Source organism: Amblyomma maculatum, chromosome 10, assembly GCF_055883805.1.
Source record: "Amblyomma maculatum isolate TAMU_Amacu chromosome 10, ASM5588380v1, whole genome shotgun sequence".
In the NCBI taxonomy this organism is placed as follows: domain Eukaryota; kingdom Metazoa; phylum Arthropoda; class Arachnida; order Ixodida; family Ixodidae; genus Amblyomma; species Amblyomma maculatum.
The window spans coordinates 77,920,948-77,932,922 of NC_139353.1; the positions used below are offsets into that span (position 1 = coordinate 77,920,948).

At 42.8% G+C, this 11,975-nt stretch overlaps 1 pseudogene; it reads left to right on the plus strand.

Annotated features, from left to right (window-relative positions):
- Positions 1-458: 458 nt before the first annotated feature.
- Positions 459-3,565, plus strand: LOC146176840 (uncharacterized; annotated as a pseudogene).
- Positions 3,566-11,975: the final 8,410 nt, after the last annotated feature.

An 11,975-nucleotide genomic window follows, 5' to 3' on the forward strand; every position in this document is an offset into this window, starting at 1 on the left:
TGGTTAGCAGGCCCTCCCATTGCTCCGCACTCGGGTTAGTTTGTTTGTGGAAAGCGCAAGCGAAGCGAACTGGAACTGGAACGACTTGGCCTGGCTTTCGGCTACAGTTATACTCGCATCCGGCCTCAAAAGTGCTTGCGGGCCCGGAAGATGCATTTATTGACTACAAGCATAAACAGACCCTCTTTGCGAGACATATTATATATCTACTAGTATTTACTTGAACAGCTTTTTCTCTAATGCACTGTTCCGGCTCAAAATAAGCAAATGTTTTGGACTAGAAAACACAGACGTATCAGTTTTGACGGCATCAGTTTAAGCGTCTGGCAACTTCTACCCTCGGCGGGAGACATGTAGTGGTGTGTCGCGGCTCACGTTGTCGGTGTGCGTGTTTTCGACCAGTATTTGTCGTGTTTCTAACCCGTGCTGCACAGGCGCTTACGAGCAAGGTACCTACAATGCTTGGGTGCTGTTGTGCACCAAACTGAAGCTCGAACTACGCCAATTGGCCCAAAGCGCGCGTGTACAAGTTTCCAACGGACGCGGTTCAAAATTCGGCGTGGAAAAAGGCTGTGCCGCGGAAAGACTCCACACCGACGAAGTGCACTGTGGTAAGAAACCGTCGTTTTTTGCTTCCTGATACTAGTGCTGCTATTCACCACTATTGATTCAGCGCAGTATATTATTGTTTAGGCATGCCCATATCGAGTGTGTACTCGATTCGGACAGCACAGCTACTAATAATCGAGTCGCATTCGCTTTGTTGTGCAGCCTAAATTATCTCCTTGTGTAAAAGAAAAAGTTATTTCGCTAGCGGTCACATGATAGTAGTTGTCGTAGTAAATCACTTGTTTAGAGCCGAGTTAGCTGCTCTCTGCGTTAATATATTGGTGGCCATCGCTGCTCCCACCTTACACAGCTTTTTTATATTTACGTTCCAGCTTTGTGAGCCCCACTTCCGCGAAAGCGACTTCGTATCCACGACAAGCTATACGGACAGCACTGCTGGGAAAGTTATCGAGGTGCCCCTCAAGCTGAGGAAATTGAAGCCCGGCGTAGTCCCAAGCGGCTTTCCGAATTGCCCAGCTTACCTATCTCGTCAGGAAACGTAAGTACGCGAAAGCCCGGAAGAAAAGCGCGCTCGACTTGAAGGTGAAGCTCTACAGGAAACCACACGCTTGTCTATTCAGTCCCAAGCATCTGAAGATGAGAGGAATGCCATCATCACATTCCAAGACCTGTTGAAAGCTTCTAATGAACTCACTATGAGCGATGTTTGGACGAAAGTGGTTACTTCAGTAACCACTTTCTCTATGTTTTCTATGTTTCAAAAGCCAAGATGTTCCAGTTGTGCATTGTGCAGTAACAGTATCTTCAGACCTTTCTTTGGGAATGTACTTTGGTGAAATGAAGGTAGAAAAGTTAGGCAGCTTTGTGCTTCCTTCTTCAATCTGCGACTTGAGACAGATCGACAAAGGTCTGACCACGGTGGAAGACTGCATCAAGGATGCCGCAAATTACGAGCTGCACCTTGAGATTCTGCTGAAGCATGCGATGGAGGTTCTCGACCAAATCTCATCCTTAGTCTTACCATACGAGTGGCAAGTGGAAGTAGTTAAATTTTTAAAACAGCAACTTCAAATCCTCCTAAGCAAAACATCATATTACCCAGTAGATTTGCTTGTGTTCTGCAGCCTTGTGTTCGCGATATCTCCTCATGCGTACAGATTCATAAGAAGTGCAGCAAAGCTAAAACTCCCACATAACCACACAATAAGGCGCATATGTGCTTCCTACAACGTAAGCCCATCTACAGAACAGCAAGAGGCTTTTTTTCCTGTCTTACGCAAAACGGTTGGCATTAACCCTGACCATGAGCGCTCCGTGACACTTATGATGGATGACATTCATTTGCGTGCAGCGTTTGAGTATTAAGGTGGATATGTCACAGGTGCGGCAGCCAACAAAGAAAACGCAGCAAAGACTGCATACGTCTTTATGATACAAAGCTTGCTGTCTTCCAACAAAGATGTACACATACTTCCAGTGGCACAAATAGAAACAAAACAGCTCCATGAATTTCTTACTCTGCTGATAAAGCAGCTGGAAGACTTCGGCATCCAAGTGGTTGCCGTAGTTTCGGACAACTCCATAAACCCGAAGGCCATGTCATTTTTTGCCAGTCCTCCCAAGATGAGCATTGTGTACAAGCACCCATCGAACCCTTCAAGACCGTTGCTTTTTATTCTGGACTCAGTTCACATCTTGAAGTGTATCAGAAATAACTGGTTGAACCAGCGCAACAGTGGGAAGTGTATCGCCTTTTGCAGATTTCAATGCCCTTTCAGAAAGCCAACCTGTGCTAACTGCCTCCTTTAACACTTTGTGCAAGCTGTATGACTTTGTATAACTGTATAACTTTGTCACCAAAGGCGTTAAATCCTTCCAATCTGGAGCGACAAAACGTGAAACTCGAACTCAGGATCTCAACTGTTCGACAGTTGCAGCGCTGAAGACTACCAAAGCGGCACTCGAGCATACGAATGGTACATCCGAATTTATAAGCATTGTATTGACATGGTGGAACATAGTGATTGTTAAGACAGTGTTCAAAGGTCAACGCCTCTGATATGCATTGTAATAGCCTGTAAAGACACTGCCTTGCGATCAAACTGAATTTTTGAACAAGATTGTAGACCGGTTGGATCACTGGGAGAGCTTGAAGCATGATACTGGCAAGCTCACTCTGGAAACACATACAGCACTGCGTAGTACTTCGCATGCCCTTGTTGAGGTGTCAACATACTGTATTGAAGAGCTCGGTTTCAAGTATTTTTTGCTTGGAAAGTTTCAAACCGACTGCTTGGAGGACCGATTTGGCGGATACAGACAGTTGTCTGGAGCTCAGTACCACGTTTCCTTACGCCAAATTTATGAATCTGAGCAGAAGCTGAGACTCCAAAAATTTCTTGAGCTGCCTGACCTGGCTGCTATTGCACCTTGTGTTCGCACCACTGATCTGTAAATCATTGTCAAGCAGTTTGATGTTGCGGTGACAGAAGATGACATAAAGCAAAAAGAGCCTATGTTGCCAACCATTACCTATGTTGCTGGATACTGCGCACATGCTGCACTGAAGAAACTTCTCTGTCATTCTTGCCTAAAAAACCTGATTCTCGAGAATCGGCTCATTGAATTGGAAGATGACGCACTAATTCAGAATACAACGCGCGGTGGGCTAAAGTTTTCACGTGCTGTTGTACATGCCCTCCTCACAATGGAAATGGTACTTGACAAGCTAAGAGGTGCAAAGTACGCAGCATCATTTTTTGCGTGTGCAAAACAGAAAGAAGTTCTTGTAAGCATCACGACATCCCTTGTTGAAGGCAATAAAAACCTGGACATCTGTGACTGCGGCCACTCTCCTGAACCGGTATTAGGTTACATTCTCAATGCTGCTGCCAACACTTTGCTGAACAACCTGTGCAAAGTTGAAAACAATAAACTAGATGAGACCAAGCAGAGTAAGACGGCGAAACGAAAACTCAAAACTCTTGAAGCATAAATCTGCTTTATGCTTTATGGTGCCTATCTTTATCATATTTCACCAAATATGAATGTGCCATCATATGTCATCAAATATGAAATATAAATCTGCTTTCAAATGAAAATTTGTGCCTGTCTTAACGTTTATTCAACTAATTCTGCATGAAAGTGTAAATTTTCTCGCAACTTCTCTCCTGCCATTAAAGAAAAAGCCAGATGAATTGTATGAAACTTCTCACTTATTTCAAGACTGATAATATTGGGCAAAACTAGTAACGCAAGTATAACAGGTGGCTCCAGTAGCAGCGTAGAGTAAAGAGAGAACGCGACTCCGTAGGGTGAAGCCGACTTTCAGGTTGATCTCACTACGATGACGTCACACAACCTTGCACAGGCCTTGTAGCTTAGATGGTGTTGGTTCGGCCCCAGCTGCTGCGCTGGTTACGAGGAGGGACAACGGCGACGGCGACGAAAAACCCAGGAATGGAGGCCGAACAGCTGCAGTCTAAAAAGTTAACTAATCACACTCCTTTTTATACATACAGGGAGTGTTAAATAAATATCCTGGAGAATTAAGCTTCATACGTAGTGTGTACATATCACTGCTAAGCTTTCTAAACAAATCTTTTTACTGTGAATGAATGCCGAGGTCTACTAGTCTGCCCCTGACAAAAAGTATCTGTGATACCGGATGTATTGTAACTTGGATGCAAATGAGGGTGGGAACATTTGTGTCACACCTCATGTCTGTAGAGGCTGAAATGAAGTATTGCTTGCCAGTCTAAATAAAACCTCGGCGAGTTCAGATAAGCAGAAATATCATGTTTTCTTGTGAAAGCAGAACATTAATTATGGTTAAACATCAGTTGCTTCGAAGAAGCGCAATTGGGGTGCAAATGCTGGCATATTCAGTATAACAGGTAGACGATATCGTGCTTTAAAGGAAACCGTGAAAGTGAATAGCCGCTGGAAGCCGAACGGCACATTTTCCCCGGAGGCTCGGCTCCTAAAATAGCTAAATTTGGTGGCGAATGTGCGACCGAAACAGGAAACAAGCAGCAGCAATGGCTATATTTTCGATCGGTGAGATAGTCTCAAAGGAATTAGGGGACTGCGTACAATGCCCTTTGGGGTGCAAAAACACAATTTTACTTCTAAGCGTACTTTCGCTACCTGAAAGCCGTTTTCCGCATGTTTGCAGTGAAAAGTTCATTTGTCCTGTTCTCGCTTGACACAGTTTCGTCGCGGTATTAGTGTGTAATCCTGTGAGAATTCCAACAAGGAAGAACACCAAGAGAGTAAACAAGCTCTGACGTCTGCCAGGTCACACGTGGGCGACTTTTCTTGCTCGACGACGTAGTGTTATTTTCGGAAAAACGCCGGGCAGTAAAACTTTCCATGACCAAAAAGGCACCATTTCTTTGTGAAGCAAAGCAAAGATTTAAAGAGAGAGAGAGAGGGAGACTAAAAAAAAGAAAGCTTAGGTTAATTTACAAGCCAACGTAAGATTTGCTATACCGAGCACATCTAAGGATGAATGAAACTTAAAAATCAAATCTCTATTCCGGTGGCAAGTTTGTCGTGAAGTGTTTATCGATTACGGTTATTAACATAAAATAACCAGGTATAATTCGGCAAATATAATTGGGTTAATGAGTTATTTCTTTATTAGCTTATTTTTAGATAATTCTACACCGAATTACTTTAGAAGAGAGGGGGTAATACAAGGAAAGAGTAATACATTAGATTATCAAACAATTATACATATTTAGCAAATACAAACTTCCAGGTCTATGATTGTGAGGACCGAAGACGGCCATGAAATCCACCACACAAGACAGCACATGCGGGAGGCAGCACCTCAACCAGAGCCAGAACCAACCTCACTGTGACCTTCAGAAGACGGCGACATCCAGGCCGGACAACAGCAGTTGGGAGGAGCTCAAGATCACGTCGAGAACTCCGTCGGTACTCTTTGTCAGATCGAACTTCTGGTCTTTATGAATATTAAAAGAAAGGTGCGATCATTCTGATAACGTCCTGAGCCCGCCTGGACGCTACGCTACAACGTCCGGACTGACGTCTATGTCCCCTCCTTCACTGTTTACTTGTATCGCTTCCTTTTTTGCATAAACGGTTTTTCTTACCGGACAGCCGGCCTGCCTACACGCTGTTCATGTTAGATATAGCATAACTAAAAAACATTTAACTACAAAATACCTAAAAGTGGAGCCTTATGTCATACTTGAGATTTAAAATGTTTTCAGGCTTTTTTGTTTGCGAACTGAGGATCACTATCAACCCCCATTCGTTTTAAGTGGAGGTTATGTATTTTTTGTGTGTGTTTAAAAACTCCCGAAGAAGGCGAAGTTTTGCATATACATTCCCTAAGAAGGTTTGTGAAGAATAAAGCGCTCTCCCACATAATTATGCAATACATAAAGAAAATCTATGGCTGAGAGTCTGAGGGATTTTTGCATTCTTTTCTATCTTACAGTATTGGTAATCTACCTCAAAGTTTTCATGATGTGTTCCAAAGGCTGGACAGGGAATGTAAAGTATCGAAGATTATCATAGTGTCTGAAGACCTCAGCCGCTTAGCAATTCTTGATCGCACCAAGTGGCCGTTGGACTATGCTGCGTCCCATCTGATTGATGCAATACATTTGTGAGGTCTAGTTGGAGCTTGTTTCAAAAATGTCAATGCTCAAACAGACATTGCACAAGGAAGAAAGACGAGACAAGCGCTGGCGTCGGCTTTCTTCCTTCTGCGATGTTTGTTTTGAGCATAGTGTTGTTTCGATTCATGCAAATATACTAGACGCAGCGTGGTCAAAAGCGGGAGCCTAGTCCAAATGACACTGAAGGTGTTCCGGTCGTAGTTTTGAACAGCCCTGTCTTAACTGCTGAAAAGCACGTCGATTTAACAAGCATCGTTCCGATCGACCGCTGTATTTTCTACATAATGCTATTCGGCTTCATATTCCTCCATTCTTTATGAAAAGAGATCGTAGCGCAGGTGATAAAAAGATTTAATTTAGGGTTTTTCCCTAATAGGCCCTTCGAGCTACGAGGCGGGTATGCATCAAAAAGATAAGGATCCTGTTTGTGCTTCTTAAAAGTCTTTACGCCCCTACGTAGAATAGGCGCACTTATTTCCAGCATTTCTAGCAGTATTTTATTCATCAAGAATATACTCTTTGCCGCCCATGACAAGTTCATATTTACTGCGCAAGTTTTACTGAGTGATGTATTGTAATATTTCATAGCACCCTTGCCGCTAAGGCAACTCTTTATATAGGGCTCTCACGAATACTCGTGTAACCAGTACTAGTACTTTTAATAGAAAGTGATGGCGAAATAGTACACCAAGTTCGGCACATCCTGCTCTACCGAAAGAATCCATAGCCAACTCTGATCACCACGATCAGATTAAACCCGCCGCAGTGGCACAGGTTGAGGCATATTACTTTTATTATTTTAGGCAACCTCATCATGATATATGCCCAGTCATCAAACGTCAAGAATAATGTTAACAACTTCAAGACAAGCAGAAGATTAACTGAACAATATGTTAGAATGCAAGAAAATTGTTATATCATTGCAACTAAACGAAAGAAAAAAAGTATAAGAAAAATCACTCCCTGCTCTACCTGCTCCCGGGGATCTGGTTTCACCGATTTTAGATATTTGTTTTTCTCAAACTTTTTATTTGCTTTACAACCACATTTTTGTTTTATTTTAGATTCTTTCGCCTGCTATACTTATGTGGTGCGGGCAGAGGCTGTTTTCTATTTGTTAATTTATAAAGCCTCGACATAAAGCATGTCTAGTTATGCCGCCCGTTGTGTCGTAAGACTGCGCTGGCAGGACAATTTATTTTATGCAGCTCAACCTAAGAACTGTTTGGATATAGAGCCCGTTATACTTAGTGGCAGTGGCAGAGCCACGTTGTGTTTTTTTTTATTATTTTTGTTTGGTCTCACCATACTATGTGTATAGTTATGCATTTGAATGGCAACCCATTTTTTAATATCGTATAGCGTGCTACGCGATAACATGATTCAAACCGCAATGCTGATTGCACCAAAGGTGGATGATCTGTAATGTTCACTCCTTGCTACAGCAACAAACCATGATGAAATTTCATTTCTCAGAGCTTTTGAATAATATTTGAGCGAATAGCCAGTGGCTAACTCAAGGAATTCTAAAGAAAGGATGTAAAAGTAAGCATGCGAGAACAATTAAAATAGTGTTTGGCACTCATAAAAGAGGGCAGCAGTGTACAATATACAGCAAAACGTTAGAACTGTTAAGGGAGCACATCTAATTGAGTTATGCAGTTAGCAACGCTATTGAGCACGGAATTATAATAACGAAATTATTAATTAAGGCATTAAGCGAATTCTGCATGCACACACAGACCATGAATTGAGTTTTAGAAATAAAACTTAAAAAGTTGCAGAACAGCAGCATTCCATCAGCACTTCCTATGCAGGTGCAGAAATGTTGATTATTAAGAACATCTTTCATTTAAAGTGACGACTATGCAGGAATCTATGAAAAGAACATAAGTGTTGTAATTCCAAGGGATATAGAGCAGATTACGTGAAGGTAATGTGAAAAGAAACAGACGCCGAATGACCGAATTTTTGTAGAATTCAAAGAAAGAAGGAAATAATAAACGGCTCTAAGGAATCAGGTGTTCAGAATTTCTTGACGTCAATTTGCCCGAGCGCCTTCAAGAGCCGGTAGAATGAGATTTATCTGCGGTACCAGAAAGCGCTCGGCAGTCCAGTCTACCACTGCTCGAAACAAGTACGCTTCGTCTGGAAGTGTTCAGAATTTTTTCTCTTCGACAAAATGTAGAAAAATGAGAAATGTGTGAAATATTTACCGCACCAAAGCAAGCATCAAGCATAGAGAAGGATACATTAACCTCTACTTAATCAGGTTTAGAAAAGGGTTTCCCTGCATTCGGCTACACTGAACAGATTCATCTGCGCCTAACTTTTCGCACACCGCAACTTACTTCTTTCGGTTAAGCAGAGCTTTAAGTCGATCGCGATATGAAGAATAAAGATTCTGAGGCACGCTTAGAAAAACACCATTTGGGCAAAAGCCATTAAAGCTATGTTATGAGAAGCGTCAAGCCTCTAACCCGGAATTCCTGGTATCCAAGGAACTTAATTTCGTATCTGAAAAAGGATTGCTGAAGACAATACTTTCTCTTCTGACAGTGTGAGGGGCATATATAAAGACAGGTTTGCTGTCACTCAAGTAAACGGCCTCCTTTATTTAAGTCTGTTTCCTGTTAAATATCAAAACCCTTTCCTATAGCTTCGTGTGAACATCGTTTTCAGATATTGAGTTGTATGCGTGTTTGACCTCACCTAATCCTCATAAACTGACCTACTATTACGCACGTACTCTCCACCAGATTCTCAAGCAACCTCCATATGCGGAACACCATCGGGAATAGTTGTAAATGTCCACCTTAATTAAGTCTTGCGATCGTGACAGCACCGTCTTAGAGTACCGTAACTTACGGAGTTCCAAGGGCCCCTGGTTCCATTCTTGTCTAAGAAGCGAAGCTCGATGAAACTACACGAAATCGAAGATGCTGCCAGATCACCCACGTTATGTGGTCTCCTCTCGTCACACACACTGTCAAAAAATTAATGATGGCTTTTTCATCTCTCAGTTACCAACTGCCAGACAAAGGGGCTTGCATTCTCGATCCAAATAGCAGCGCGGGAGACTGACAGCTTAGAACTTGAAAGAACCGAGTACTAAGATTGCGCAGTGCATTAGGCAAAATAAACAACTTCGATCTTTTATAAACTAGTTGCCCCTAACCGCCTCACTTTAACGTTCTGTGCAGAGTGTGTGACATTTGTTTTTAAACTAACGGCAATAAAGAAACGAGCCTAAATGGCTAAGTGATCTGTGGCAACGCCTCAAATGCTAATTATTTTGGCTCGGCCTGATTCAGAAAACCACACAAAGGAATATATTTTCTCGAGCAGGTTGAGAAACTTCACTTAGAAGCTTTCTCAATAAAGTCCTAAAATCCGGGTAATAATTTTGTTGCCTTAAAAATCTTTTACATTATTTCTGAGTTTAACTAAACGGGCTTGTAAACAGTTCACTTAACCTAACGTTCATTTAACGTGGGCCTTAGAAAACACTAATATAGTAGAGTCTCATATCGACTATCCATTTTGTCGATGTAGCTGATAGTTAGGCACGTGCTGCGTTTCGCTCCTGTTATAACGAATAAAATAGAACATACCGCACGGTACTCGTTATGGACTGCCAGAAGATCAAATCAGTCGATATTGTCGACCATAAACCCTGACTTCTCATTGGAGGGTCAAATTCCAAAGTTAAAGCTCAGGTAATTTGGTCATCTGATGAGAAAAGAGGAGTCGCTGGAGAAAGATTTGATGTTGGGAAAGGTTGAGAATTACCGGAAAAGGGGTAGGCAGCGAACGCGCTGATTAGATGTCATCCTCGAGGCGCTGCAGATGAAGTTATGTGATGTTAGGAAGATAGAGACCGGAAAGCGTGGCGTGACATGGTCCATAGGGTCACGAAGAGTTGGACACGACTGAACGACTGAACTGAACTCGTTATGGAGCCCATACAATCCCCTTCAAAGAGTGGTATAAATAAATGAACGTGTTGTTGCAAATATTTCTCTTTTACGTCTGCTCAATAATGGTCTCGTTTACATTGAAACTAAATATATGGATGAGACCTCAGGCAATATCTAGTTCGCTCTTAACGGAGTGCTCTTGTGATATTTGGCGGCAAGAGAAAAAACACGACCTACGCGGATAGCCGTGCGTCTACTTGACACTAGCTTCATTTATAGCAGTAAAGAGCGTACGTGGGATTTAGCTTTACGCCGGAAACCGCATGAACATGCCCTAGCCAAGAATACATTTCTCAAGTCGATAAGCAATAATTGCAGGCGAAGCTATATATAAAGCCTGTTTCTACGTATAAATATCCTAGGTCTCCGTCACGTATTGAGCACTTTAATTAGTGATAGTTTTCCGATAACAGCAGGGAGGTAAGTGGAGAGATGTGGGAACAAGAGCCGTTCGACGGCATTGTGGGCAATTTTTCGCAGGTGGCCTAAGTAGGACAGCTTGAGGACATTCTTTATGAATAGGGCGATATCAGTAGAAATACCGCTCTAGAGGAAAAGGACGAATCACGCATGCCCGAAGGTCAACTGAACATCCAAAAACACACAAAAAAAATGAGAACGCTGCTGATGCGAATGGGGGGCGAAAACATTTGCAGCGGGTGACCGAGCGTTCTTCTCCTTTTCCTTCGTTTCCTTCTTCTCGTTCTTGTGCTTCTTCTACGGTGCCATGGCAACACGGTGAAGCGCCGACGGCTTGAAAATCTAACCCTGTGTAGCTCTCTCTACAAACAATTGCCAACCTAATACGAAGTGCGATCAAAGGAAAATGGCCATCAAGTTACTGTATTTGCTCTTTCGGTTTTTCTTTTTTCCGTACGATCAAGCGCGAAACAATGCATTTTCTTAGCCTTCCAAACGTCCGTTTTGCCGATCCTATGCCGATCAGTGCGTGCCAAATCCCGGAAATACCTCATCGTTCACACTGATGATTACGTGGGAACCAAAATCTACTCTCTAGCAGAGGAGAATCGCAGCGGGCTTCGTGGCCATTTTCATCCTAATTTCATTGAGTAAAGCTAAGCTTCGGTAAATAAAGTGGTTACGATCGATAAGGGTGACATTGGAAACATTCTACACGAGGAGGACGAACTTTTATTTTCAGTTTGTTACAGATCAGCGCCAACAACTTTGTTGTGGAGACTTGTACAGGCGATGCATATGTTAGATCAGTGCTCTGGAGTAAATCCGGGGGGGGGGGGGGGGTAATAAAACCGGAAGACGTTCTCGTGGCCATCTTCTTCCGGCCGTCTTCGAGCCGATGCCGCGTGCGGACAGCCCACATAAGGGGATCACGGGGAAAGTTCCGAATCAGGGGAACGCCGAAACGCCGTTCACCTTATTAGGAACTTTTTCAGGGATCCCTGTATGCGGGCACCTGATTCGTCAGCGTTCACTTGATTAGGAACATTAGACATGATTCCCTTATGTCAACTGTTTGCCCGTGTTTTCCTCTTCGTGAATAATTTATATTCCCGTCTACTAAGGTAGTAATGTATGCTTTTAATGCTTTGCCGAATCATTCGTCGAGCTTAGTTCCTGTTTCTCGCATTGCTCGGTCTTGAACTGTGGCCGTGTATTCCGTTTCTTTCTGTATCTAACTTTTTCCCGAGTTCCTGCGCGGTGGCCGGCGCAATGACATGCTTGAATCGTTTACAGACTGACTGACAAAATAAATTGTCTTACACTGAATTTTAAGTTGGTGTAACCG